The 13,407-nt window shown below is 42.5% G+C and overlaps 1 protein-coding gene across 1 annotated transcript in view; it reads left to right on the top strand.

The window, feature by feature from the left end:
* lamc1 (laminin, gamma 1) overlaps window positions 1-13,407 on the top strand; it is a 251,907-nt gene that overhangs the window by 169,143 nt on the left and 69,357 nt on the right. The gene's annotated exons all lie outside the window — the stretch shown is intronic.

Here is a 13,407-nt window from a genome sequence, read left to right on the forward strand (position 1 = left end):
CCTGTCTACCCTTTCTATGCCCCTCATAATTTTGTACACCTCAATCAGGTCACAGAATCACAGTCCCCCTTCAGTCTTCGCCCCTCAAAGGAAAATAACTCCAGCCCAACCAGCTTCTCTTTATAGTTGAAAAGCTCCAGCCCAGGAAAAATCCTGGTGAAACAAAAACAGAAAATACTGGAAAAGCTCAGCATGTCTGATAGCATCTATAGAAAGAGAACAGAGCCAACATTTGAGTCTGGATGACTCTTTGTCAGAGCTGGTGAATCTCCTCTGCACCCTTTCGAGTGTAATTGTATCCTTCCTATGGTGTGGCAACCAGAACTGCACAGAGTACTTTAGCTGTGGCCTAACGAGTGTTTTATGCAAACAAAAATAGAAAATGTTAGCAAAACACGGCAGGTTTGTAGCAAACATTGAAGATCGTAACAGACATCAGGAGGACACATAGAGGAAGACACATATAAAAGCCATCATATATTGAGTTTTTTAGAAACACCAGATGTCTCGAGGTGCTTTACAGACAATGCAATACTCCTTGAAATGTAGGGGAAAATTTTCCCATCCCACCTGCCATGGGAATCGTAGTGATTGGCAGACCATGTAAAGATCCATTGATCTCAGATGGAATTTCCCGGTTTTGGGGTGAACGCAGCTGGAAAATCCTGCCATAGTCTGTTGTAATGTGGGAAATGAGTGCCAACGTGCACACAGCAAACTCCCAGAAACTGCAACGTGATTTTGTGATGTTGATTTGAAGGATAAATATTGGCCAGAGCATCAGGGTAACTCCCCTACTCTTCTTTGAAATAGTATTACCAAAGAAACTGAGTTTATAATCCTTAGAACAGGGAAGGTTAAGAGAAGATTTGAAAGAGGTGTTCAAAATCATGAACTATTTTGGTAGAGTGGGTGAAGCTTTTGGTAACCATTAAGGACAGCTTTCGGGTGATTGGCAGAAGAATCAGAGGTGGCATGAGAAAACATTTTGCTCTGCAAGAAGTGGTGATCTGGAATGCATTACGTAAAAGTATGGTGGCAACAGATTCAATGGTGACACTCAAAAGTGATGAATACTTGAAGGACTAAGGAGAAAGAATAAAGGAATGGGATTAATTAAATTGCTTTGAGAGCCAACTCCAGTTTGTTAATCGTCTTCTGCAATGTATCATCTGATTTTATAAGGGAATACAGTAGCTATGTCTGTGGTTTTAGAAGTTGGTAGGTAAGGTTTATTGTGCGAAGCTTGTTACAATTCCAGTGGGCGGTGTAAAAACACTTGTAGAATGCAACATGGATTTTTAAAAAAACATATGAGAACAAAGAGTTAACTTTAATGGATGTTGCTCGGATTGGAGAAATGTTGGAAATGTGCACCAGGTTAATTGCTGAGGTCAGTTTTATTCTGTGTAAAGGTATAATATTGATGTTTGTTGACAATATAAAACTTGGCATATTTCATGCATGAGACTAGATGTTGATTGCTGATAGCCTGTTAAAACATTGATGTTTCCATTGCGTCCGTGCAGTGCACTTTCTAAACTTTGTCATGTACCAGTCGGAGGAACCCTAGTTAATTTTTAGATTTTGCTTAGTTGTGCTGTAACTATTATATTACATTCTCTGCTGCTACCTTCCCACTAACTAAACATAGCTGGAGATCAAGGGAGATTGATTATTTTTAATAGGAGGTATGTTGTTTTGAGATCTCAAGTAGATAAGGTATAGAGGATTTGGAGTGGAAATCTTCCCAGGAAAAATGTCTGGTTTGCTTAAAAAGCTCAAACTTTCAAAGAAACGTCTCAGAAAAACACCCACACTGCCCACCCTTTATCTTACTGTAGTAAATCCAATAATTGGCAATCGCCAGTTAGCTAACAAAAAACAACATGTTTATTACTATTTACCACTATATACAGGCTGCTGCAAATGACATGTTCATTCTCAGCTCTAGGATCAATCTGACCGCAACAGCCTGTGCTCTGCCCCGAGATCCCCATGCTTGTTCCTCATTGGGCAATCAGGTCACATTACCCTTCCGTTGCATGGCCCTTAAATGGGCTTGCTACTGCATTCCCTCCCTGTAAGTCCATTCTTACACAGTGCATTGATAACTTACACAATTTTCAAAACATTAGCAATAATGAACATTTTTAACACTGTTTATCAGAAACTCAGTCTGTCAGGGGACTTTCTCTGGGAGAGACATAGCTCACTTGGCTGAGGTTCCGTTGTAAATAGTTTCGGTTGGTCATGCTTCATTGAGACTCTCTCCTGGTACTAGCACATCACTTTCTTCTGTTTCATTGGGAGAGCACTTTGACCTGCTACTGGCTGATTAGCCACTTCACTCCTAGGACAAACAAGAACATTACTTGGTTGCACAATTGCACCAGGTAGTAACACTGGCACTTGGGATGGCTCCTGTCTCTGCAACTGATCTATACGTTTCTTCAGAAACTTGTCCTGTGCTTTCACTTCGTAGGAAAGTGACCCTGTCCTTGCCATAACTCCTGGGACCCAACTTGATCCGCTCCAAAAACTGGATCATCTGCTTCCAAAAACTGGCTTGTCTCGCTCAAATCCTCTTTCCACTTTTGATGAATAACGATGGCAGCTAACTTGCTCACTTCCACATTATTTAGCGACAAAATGTTTTGTTCACTTGTTGGGCAATCCTCCATACTATGCGCTGGGACTGCGGCCTCCGCGCCAGTGACCCGGGTTCAATTTCTCGGGTCTGTGTGGAGTTTTCACATTCTCTCCGTGGGTTTCCTCCGGGTGCTCTGGTTTCCTCCCACAGTCCAAAGATGTGTGGGTTAGGTTGATTTGGCCATGCTAAATTTTCCCTTAGTTTCCCAATATGTGTGGGTTAGGAAGATTAGCAGGGTAAATACGTGGGGTTACGGGGATAGGAGCTAGCTGGGACTGTTGGTGCAGGCTTGAAGGGCTGAATGGCCTGCTTCTGCACCGTACAGATTCTATGATTTACTCTGCTGGTACTGGTCAGGTCCTGCTTGTTTTTACACTTGCGCCTCAAATGTACTTTCCTTCCACCCACAAAGCACTCTGTTTCTCTAATCCTACACATTTCTGGGGAGTGACTTCCTCTATACCAATAGCACTTTGCATTATTCCTCGGTTGTTGTTTAAATATTCTATACTTTGTTACTCTTCTGGCTTCTGCATTTACCTCTCTACTTAAACCAGCGTCTTCATTTCTGGCACCACTGCTGCTCACAGCTTCCCGCTGTAACTAGTGAATCTTGTCACTCTGTGCATCTGTAGTGCCTGGGTGCCCTTCACAGTGCTCTCCATTGCTGACACCATTTCCAGTACCCTCTTAAAAGTAATCTTTGATTCAGCTAACAATTTTCCCTGTATAGCTGTACTGTTTACACCGCATACCCGACAGTCCCATAACATGTCATTCAGTGCTGACCCAAAATCGCAATACTCCATGATTTGTCTTTGCCTTGGTACAAAGGCTGCAATGGTTTCCCCTGGGGCTCTCTTCGTAGAGTTAAATTTGTATCTTTGTACTATTGCTGAAGGCCTACGGTGGTCATGTCCCTTTTCTAGCTCAATGGGCACTGCAAATGTTTTCATGTCGGGAGTATCTGGGGACATTAAACTTTCAATCAAATTATAAGTCTGGGTCCCACATACGGTTAGCAATATAACTTCCTCTTATCCTCCCCCTCTACTTCATTAGCACAAGGGATCCTGGGTTTTATAAATAGAGGCACAGAGAGCAAAAGCAAGGAAATTATGATGAACTCTTATGAAATTGATGCAGCCTAAACTGGACTATTGTGTCCAATTCTGGGCACTGCACTTCAGAATGCATTTCTATCAAACCTTCTGCTTTCTGTAAAAAAAAAAAAACACCCCCACTTTATCCATGTTGCTAAAGTCCCTCATCTCTGGATCCATATTTTCTGTACCCTCTCTAATGTTCAAAAGACGTGCTGATTAGGTGCATTAGCCATACTAAATTCTCCCTCAGCGTATGTGGCGACTAGGGAATTTACACAGTAACTCCATTGCAGTGTTAATGTAAGCCCACTTGTGACTTAATGCCTTGAAAAGATTTCCAAGAATAGTTCCAGGGATGGTAGAATTCAGTTATATAGATAAATTGGAGTTTGTTCTCCTTAGAGAAGAGAATGTTGAAAGAAGATTTGGTAGAAGTGCTCAAAATGCATGAGGTCTGGACACTGTTGATAGAGAAACTTTTCCAGTTGATAGAAGGCCATCCATTTAAAGTGGTTGACAAAAGAACCAACAGTGACGTGAAAAACCTTTTTACGCAGCAAGTGGATAGGACCCAGAATATGATGTCCAAGAATTGATTGGAAGTAGATATAATTGGGGCTTTCAGAAGGGAGTTAATTATCTGAAGAGAGAACATTTGCGGGACTACAGGTAAAGGGCAGAGGAATGGGACTAACTGAGTTGCCCTTGCAGAGAACTAGCACAGGCACAAGATTGAATAGCCATCTGTGCTGTAACCAGTCTATGATTCTAAAAGAGTGAGTGAGTATTTAAAAAGCAGCACGTGAAGTTTATAATGCATACCTAAGGATGCAGTTATGCTGCCATTTTGTGGTGATGACTTGTTTTTCTATTAAATATAAAGCTAGCAACATGACTGAGGAGACTGGTACTGGCAACAAAGTGGAGACTTCTGCCAGGAGACAGATTTACATCAGGTGCAGTGTAACTTAAACCTAAAACATTGGCCAGATTTTCCTGTGGTAAAGACAGCAAAACTGTCAATGAACCTCCTCATTGCTCCAGTAAAACTGACAGCAACACCAGCAGTTTGAACATCTGCAAAATAACCTGGAAATTCAGAAGTGACTGCCACATGGTGACGCTCCCCATACTTGTAGACATTCAGACAAGATGAAATCTCCCTTGCTTTGAGAATGAGAGCTTCCATATCCACGCTGTGTTGGTCTTTGCACCTTGTTGAATGTGATATCATTGAATTTTTAATGGCATACCAACTTCCTAATTACTGCAGAACATTTTACTGCCACTAATTTTGTTTTTTGTAATGCCAAATTTTTCCTACAATGATTTTAAAAAAACATGTCTTTCTTTTTAAATGTCTGCTTATCTATAATTTAGCTTCTGTCTTAATGCAGTCATATTTAGTTATCTGAAATCTTGAATTAAAAGTGTAATATTTTAACTGCTTTTAACCACAGGTTTGTTGTGTTTGAAACATTAAGTGTTGCCTATCTGCTTGCTGACATTGTCCCTGGATGCCATGACATCCCTTGATTTGATGCCAGATTTAATCTGCTGTGGGGAAATTCCAGTCACACAGATCACTGGATCTTTGTGGACAGTTTTCTTTGAGATCAATGGTGAGCGCTACTGATTTACGCTGCTGACCGGAAATTCTTCTCTCTATTAGTTGAGGAATTACATAAGTCAGTGAGAAAACGTGGAAAATAATTAGCAAACTTCGGTGCCCCACAATCCTGTTTGATTGTATTACTTAAATTGTAATTGTCATTTTGCATAATCAAGTTTACGAAAAATGCATGTTCCATTTATTTCAGTTGACTTGAAGGTTTGTTGCAGAGAATTGTGTGTAGATTAGTTACTTTTTCACTTTGTGTGTTTTGAAATTCAATATGTTTGGCCAGTGTAAGTCTGTTATGAAGCCTTATCATTTCACTGGGGATCAGGGGTGCACGCAGTGCCAGAGACTTGGGGAAGCCTCGACTCAGTTTTGTAAAAGAGCTTCTTAGCGTCCAAACTGAGCAGCCAAACCTATAGACCTGAAAGACCGGCTTTAAAACAAAATCTGAAACGCCAGGCTGACTATCCTGATTTCTTTTAAAGATGATCTTTCAGATCAATTTTACTGACAGTTGCTGAGCTGTTGCTTCCAGTCTTCAGGCAAGTTTGTCATTCAGATTTTTTTTAAAAGCCCGCTTGAAAGCCATAAAGCTGCCTGGAGGTCAGCAGCAGCGGTTGCTATTCACAGCAACTGTCATGAGAGTGTTCTTGGTTGAAAATCTGGTTTAAAAATGTTGAACGTATTCCCTGGAATCATTTTAGAGTGCAGGGGATCACTTTTAGTACTTTTAGTAGGTTTAGTTCTGGAAAATTAAGTACTTGTACACTTCTCAAAATGTTCTTTTGAATTTAAATTGGCATAGTTCTGATATGCTGTGTTGATGTACCCGGGACTTGAGAATCTTGGGCCTCAGCAAAATAAATGTAAGAAACTAAAAACCAAGAGTGAAGCATAGTGTTGACTCACCATCACCTGTTTTATTATTCTTGCAAAGTCGAGAAATGGAATCTCTACCGGTACTCACTAAGAGATCGCTTATTGAAAGATTTTACAAACCTCTACTTGATCCTAGGTTTATTCCATCCTGTTTAAAATCTAGCAGAAGGTGGTCACTCCAGTGGTGGGGTAAGCAAGGATTCTCCAGATCATCCATTGTACTTGGGCAAAAAAAACTCCCATTAAAATTCCAGAGGAACAGCATAAAGAACTTTTACCATAAAGAGCCTTTATAGAAACCCAATCCTATGACTTAAGTGCTGTAGAAATGATTTCACTAAGGATATTACTGTCATACTTTTTTAACTGTTGGAGTTGCTTATTAATTATTTATATTTTTCCACAAGATTAAAAACACTACTATTTGCACATTTATTTGGTACAAAAGTAATGCAACATGATCTGGAACCTGTGGGGATAGGATGTAAGTTTGAAGTGTTGGCTAGACATAATTTGTATGATAGTTTCTGAAATATTCAGATCGACAGAAATACTTAATACAATTAATGTTACCAGAGAGGCAGTGCTGGGTAGACTAATGGGACTGAAGGTGGACAAGTCCCCGGGTCCGGATGGAATGCATCCCAGGGTATTGAAAGAAATGTCAGAGGTAATAGTGGATGCGTTAGTGATTATTTATCAAAACTCGTTGCATTCTGGGGTAGTGCCGGTTGATTGGAAAACGGCTAATGTTACGCCGCTGTTTAAAAAAGGAAGGAGACAAAAGGCGGGTAACTATAGGCCGGTCAGCTTAACGTCTGTAGTAGGGAAAATGCTGGAATCCATTATTAAAGAGGAGATAGCAGGGCATCTGGATAGAAATGGTTCGATCAATCAGACGCAGCATGGATTCATGAGGGGAAAGTCGTGCTTGACGAACATGTTGGATTTTTATGAAGATGTGACTAGGGCGGTTGATGGAGGAGAACCGGTGGATGCGGTGTTTTTGGATTTCCAAAAGGCGTTTGATAAGGTGCCCCATAAAAGGCTGCTGAAGAAGATTAGGGCACACGGAGTTGGGGGTAGTGTGTTAAAGTGGATTGGGGACTGGCTATCCGACAGGAAGCAAAGAGTTGGAATAAATGGGTGTTTTTCCGGTTGGAGGAAGGTAACTAGTGGCGTGCCGCAGGGATCGGTACTCGGGCCGCAACTGTTTACCATTTATATAGATGATCTGGAGGAGGGGACGGAGTGTAGGGTAACGAAGTTTGCAGACGACACAAAGATAAGTGGAAAAGTGAATCGTGTGGAGGACGGAGAAGATCTGCAGAGAGATTTGGACAGGCTGAGTGAGTGGGCGAGGATATGGCAAATGGAGTATAACGTTGAGAAATGCGAGGTTATACACTTTGGAGGAAATAATAACAAATGGGATTACTATCTCAATGGAAACAAATTAAAACATGCTACCGTGCAAAGGGACCTGGGGGTCCTTGTGCATGAGACGCAAAAGCCCAGTCTGCAGGTACAACAGGTGATCAAGAAGGCAAATGGGATGTTGGCCTATATTGCGAGGGGGATAGAATATAAAAGCAGGGATGTCTTGATGCACCTGTACAGGGCATTGGTGAGGCCGCAGCTGGAATACTGTGTGCAGTATTGGTCCCCTTATATGAGGAAGGATATATTGGCATTGGAGGGAGTGCAGAGAAGGTTCACCAGGTTGATACCGGAGATGAGGGGTTTGGATTATGAGGAGAGGCTGAGGAGATTGGGTTTGTACTCGTTGGAGTTTTGAAGGATGAGGGGGGATCTTATGGAGACTTACAAGATAATGCGGGGGCTGGATAGGGTGGAGGCGGAGAGATTCTTTCCACTTAGTAAGGAAGTTAAAACTAGAGGACACAGCCTCAAAATAAAGGGGGGTCGGTTTAAGACAGAGTTGAGGAGGAACTTCTTCTCCCAGAGGGTGGTGAATCTCTGGAATTCTCTGCCCACTGAGGTGGTGGAGGCTACCTCGCTGAATATGTTTAAAGCGCGGATGGATGGATGGATTCCTGATCGGTAAGGGAATTAAGGGTTATGGGGATCAGGCGGGTAAGTGGTAGTGATCCACGTCAGATCAGCCATGATCTTATTGAATGGCGGGGCAGGCTCGAGGGGCTAGATGGCCTACTCCTGCTCCTATTTCTTATGTTCTTATGACAGTTCAATCTATATTTTTCCTCAGTTGTTGGTAAACATCTGATGGATAACTCCACTTTATGTCTGTTCTCCATAACCCTTCAATCCGTTCAATCTGTATCGGTTTTACAAATCTCCACGCCATCCTAGGTTTACCCCAGTTGGGGTTTCAACAATTCAATCTACATTTTCCTGAGCTGTTGGTACATGTCTGATTGACACACCCTGGGGATAGTGTCATTAGCATAAAAGGGACAAGTGCCATTTATGATGTATTGTGGGCCAAATCGCCAAAAAAATAGTTGTAGCCACTGATATGATGTAGGCAATGTTATCAAATGGCAGGGCAGGCTTGAGAGACTGTGTGGTCTGCTTCTCCTAATACGTATGTTACAATGGCATTCTAGATAGATGAGATGAGCTAGGCTAGCAGACGGTAAATTATAGGCCAGTTCGCCTGACTTCGGTCATTTGCAAGATTTTAGAGTCCATTATTAAAGATGAAATTACAGAGTACTTGGAAGTGCATGATAAAGTAGGACTGAGTCAGCACGGCTTTGTCAAGGGGAGATCATGTCTGACAAATCTGGTAGAGTTCTTTGAGGAGGTAACAAGGAAGTTAGATAAAGGAGAACCAGTGGACATGATTTATTTAGATTTCCAGAAGGCCTTTGACACGGTGCTGCATAGGAGACTGTTAAATAAGTTAAGAGCCCATGGTGTTAAGGGTAAGATCCTGGCATGGTTAGAGGATTGGTTGACTGGCAGAAGGCAGAGAGTCGGGATAAAGGGATCTTTTTCAGGATGGCAGCTGGTGACTAGTGGTGTGCCTCAGGGGTCAGTGCTGGGACCACAACTTTTCACAATATACGTAAACTATTTGGAGGAAGAAACTGAAGACACTTGCTAAGTTTGCAGATGATACAAAGCTACGTAGTGGGACAGGTAGTATTGAGGAAGCAGGGGGGCTGCAGAAGGACTTGGACAGGTTAGGAGAGTGAACAAAGAAGTGGCAGATGGAATACAATGTGGAAAAGTATGAGGTTATGCACTTTGGAAGGAGGAATGGAGGCATAGACTATTTTCTCAATGGGGAAAATGCTCAGGAAATCAGAAACACAGGGATTTGGAAGTCATTGTTTAAGATTCTCAAGATTAACGTGCAGGTTCAGTTGGCAGTTAGGAAGGCAAATACAATGTTAGCATTCATGTCGAGCGGGCTAGAAGAGCAGGGATGTACTTCTGAGGCTGTATAAGGCTCTGGTCAGACCCCATTTGGAGTATTGTGAGCAATGTTGGGCCCCATATTTAAGGAAGGATGTGCTGGCCTTGGAAAAGGTCCAGAGGAGGTTCACAAGAATGATCCCTGGAATGAAGAGCTTGTCGTATGAGGAATGGTTGAGGACTCTGGGTCTGTACTCGTTGGGGTTTAAAAGGATGAGGGGGGGGATCTTATTGAAACTTACAGGATACTTTGAGGTCTGGATAGAGTGGACGTGGAGAGGATGTTTCCACTAGTAGGAAAAACTAGAACCAGAGGGCACAACCTCAGGCTGAAGGGACAATCCTTTAGAACAGAGATGAGGAGGAATTTCTTCAGCCAGAGAGTGGTGAATCTGTGGAACTCTTTGCCGCAGAAGACTGTAGAGGCCAGGTCATTGAGTGTCTTTAAGACACTCTTTGAGTGGAAAATCATGTCTCACAAATTTGATTGGCTTTGTGAGTGGAAAATCATGTTTCACAAATTTGAGTTTTTTGAAGGGGTAATCAAGAAGGTGGATGAGGACAATGCAATTGATGTCTACATGGACTTTAGCAAGGCCTTTGACAAGGTACCGCATGGTAGGTTGTTGCATAAAGTTAAATCTCACGGGATCCAGGGTGAGGTAGCTAAATGGATACAAAATTGGCTTGATGACAGAACGATGTGGAGATGCCGGCATTGGACCTGATACACTGCAGGAAAGGATGTCCCGAGGCATGGTACATTGGGGAAACCATGCAGATGCTACGACAACGGGGGAATGGTCACTGCTCGACAATCACCAGGCAAGACTGTTCTCTTCCTGTGGAGGAGCACTTCAGCGGTCACGGGCATTCAGCCTTTTATCTTCGGGTAAGCATTCTCCAAGGCGGCCTTCACGAAACACGACAGCGGAGAGTTGCTGAGCAGAAACTGATAGCCAAGTTCCGCACACATGAGGACGGCCTAAACCGGGATGTTGGGCTTATGTCACACTATCAGTAACCCCCACAGCTTGCTTCCTGGACTTGCAGAATCTCACTGGCTGTCCTGTCTGGAGACAATACACATCTCTTTAACCTGTGCTTAATGCTCCCACCACTCACATTGTCTGTATCTTTAAGACCTGGTTGGTTGTAGAGATTCGCATTCTAATGAGTATTCTGTAACTTGATTTTGTGTCTCTGTATGCCCTGTTTGAGAGCAGATATCCACTCCATCTGATGAAGGAGCAGCGCTCTGAAAGCTAATGGCATTTACTACCAAATGAGTCTATCCAGCCTCTCCTTATAACTCAAACCATCAAGTCCCGGTAGCATCCTAGTAAATCCTTTCTGTACTCTGTAAACCTACTAACCATGCCTTCCATATTCTCATCCAAATCATTAATATAAATGACAAATAACAGTGGACCCAGCACCAATCCCTGAGGTATTCAACATGCTTGGTTTCAATGGTCAGAACATCGACATGTTGATGACAGAAGCCACAGGGTGGTTGTAGAGGGTTGGTTTTCAAACTGGAGACCAGTGACCAGTGATGTGCCTCAGGGATTGGTGCTGGGTCCACTGTTATTTGTCATTTATATTAATGATTTGGATGAGAATATGGAAGGCATGGTTAGTAGGTTTGCAGATGACACCAAGATTGGTGGCATAGTGGACAGTGAAGAAGGTTATCTCTGAGTGCAGCGGGATCTTGATCAATTGGGCCAGTGGGCTGACAAATGGCGGATGGAGTTTAATTTAGATAAATGCGAGGTGATGCATTTTGGTAGATTGAACCAGGGCAGGACTTTTTCAGTTAATGGGAGGGCGTTGGGGAGAGTTACAGAACAAAGAGATCTAGGGGTACATGTTCATAGCTCCTTGAAAGTGGAGTCACAGGTGGACAGAGTGGTGAAGAAGGTATTCAACATGCTTGGTTTCAATGGTCAGAACATCGAATACAGGAGTTAGGTCGTCTTGTTGAAGTTTTACAAGACATTGGTAAGGCCACACTTGGAATACTGTGTACAATTCTGGTCACCCTATTATAGAAAGGATATTATTAGACTAGGAAGAGTACAGAAAGGATTTACTAGGATGCTACCGGGACTTGATGGTTTGAGTTATAAGGAGAGGCTGGATAGACTGGGACTTTTTTCTCTGGAGCATAGGAGATTGAGGGATAATCTTATCGCGGTCTATAAAATAATGAGGGGCAGAGATCAGATAGATAGTCAATATCTTTTCCCAAAGGTAGGGGAATCTAAAACTAGAGGGCATAGGTTTAAGGTGAGAAGGGAGAGATGCAAAAAGGTCCAGAGGGGCAATTTTTTCAGTGGTTGGTGTCTAGAGCAAGCTGTCAGAGGTAGTAGTAGAGGCGGGTACAATTTTGTCTTTTAAAAAGCGTTTAGACAGTTACATGGGTAAGATGGGTATAGAAGGATATGGGCCAAATGTGGGCAATTAGGACTAGCTTTGGGGTTTTAAAAAAAAAAGGGCGGTATGGACAAGTTGGGCTGAAGGGCCTGTTTCCATGCTGTAAACCTCTATGACTAAGAGAGAGATGGATTCTTGATTTGATTAAGGGGATCATGGGTTATAGATAAAAGGCAGGAGAATGGGGATGAGAAAAATATCATCCATGATTGAATGGCAGAGCAGACTCGATGGGTTGCGTGGTCTAATTCTGCTCGTATGTTTTATGGTTTTATGGCTAGTTGACCTTTGTCATCCATAATTATCGGGTGGACAGAAGGCAGATTTTGGCTGGATCGGTAACTTGTTTTGCACTGCACATAATGAGTCTTTTCCATTGACTTCATTTGAGTCCTTTTCTCTACTTAGCTGTTATCCTACTCTATCTTGGTACTTTTATGAGTTTTAGTGGTATTGAAATACTTAATGAAGTTGTTCTGCATTGTAGATATTGAGAAGTAGCAATCAGCAGAGCCTTCAGATTTGCTGATGAAGAAAACATGGATGCAGTTATGAAACATTCTGTCTTTGTCCTCTGGCTTCCTAAAAATACTGCTGCACAGAGGCACCTAAGGGTTCCAATGCTTCTCACTGACAATGAAGCTCTATGTTCAATCATTCCATTTTGTTGTTCAAGAATCATTTGATTTTTCTACCCTAAGACATTACTGATAAAATAGAATCCAATTACACTTTTTGAAGGGAAGTTTTGATAGGGAAGTTGTTCAAGAGGATTCTTAGAGACAGGATGTATGTGCATTTAGAAAGGAACAATCTCATTAGTTGACAGACAGCATGGTTTTGTAAGAGGGAGGTCGTGCCTTACAAATTTGGTGGAGTTTTTTGAGGAAGTGACAAAAACAGTTGATGAAGGAAGGGCCGTGGATGTCGTCTATATGGATTTCAGTAAGGCATTTGACAAAGTCCCACATGGCAGGTTGGTTAAGAAGGTTAAGGCTCATGGGATACAAGGAGAAGTGGCTAGATGGGTGGAGAACTGGCTTGGCCATAGGAGACAGAGGGTAGTGGTCGAAGGGTCTTTTTCCGGCTGGTGGTCTGTGACCAGTGGTGTTCCGCAGGGCTCTGTACTGGGACCTCTGCTATTTGTGATGTATATAAATGATTTGGAAGAAGGTGTAACTGGTGTTAGCAGCAAGTTTGCGGATGACACGAAGATGGCTGGATTTGCGGACAGCGAAGAGCATTGTCGGGCAATACAGCAGGATATAGATAGGCTGGAAAATTGGGCGGAGAGGTGG

Source organism: Mustelus asterias, chromosome 8 (assembly GCF_964213995.1).
Source record: "Mustelus asterias chromosome 8, sMusAst1.hap1.1, whole genome shotgun sequence".
Lineage (NCBI taxonomy): Eukaryota > Metazoa > Chordata > Chondrichthyes > Carcharhiniformes > Triakidae > Mustelus > Mustelus asterias.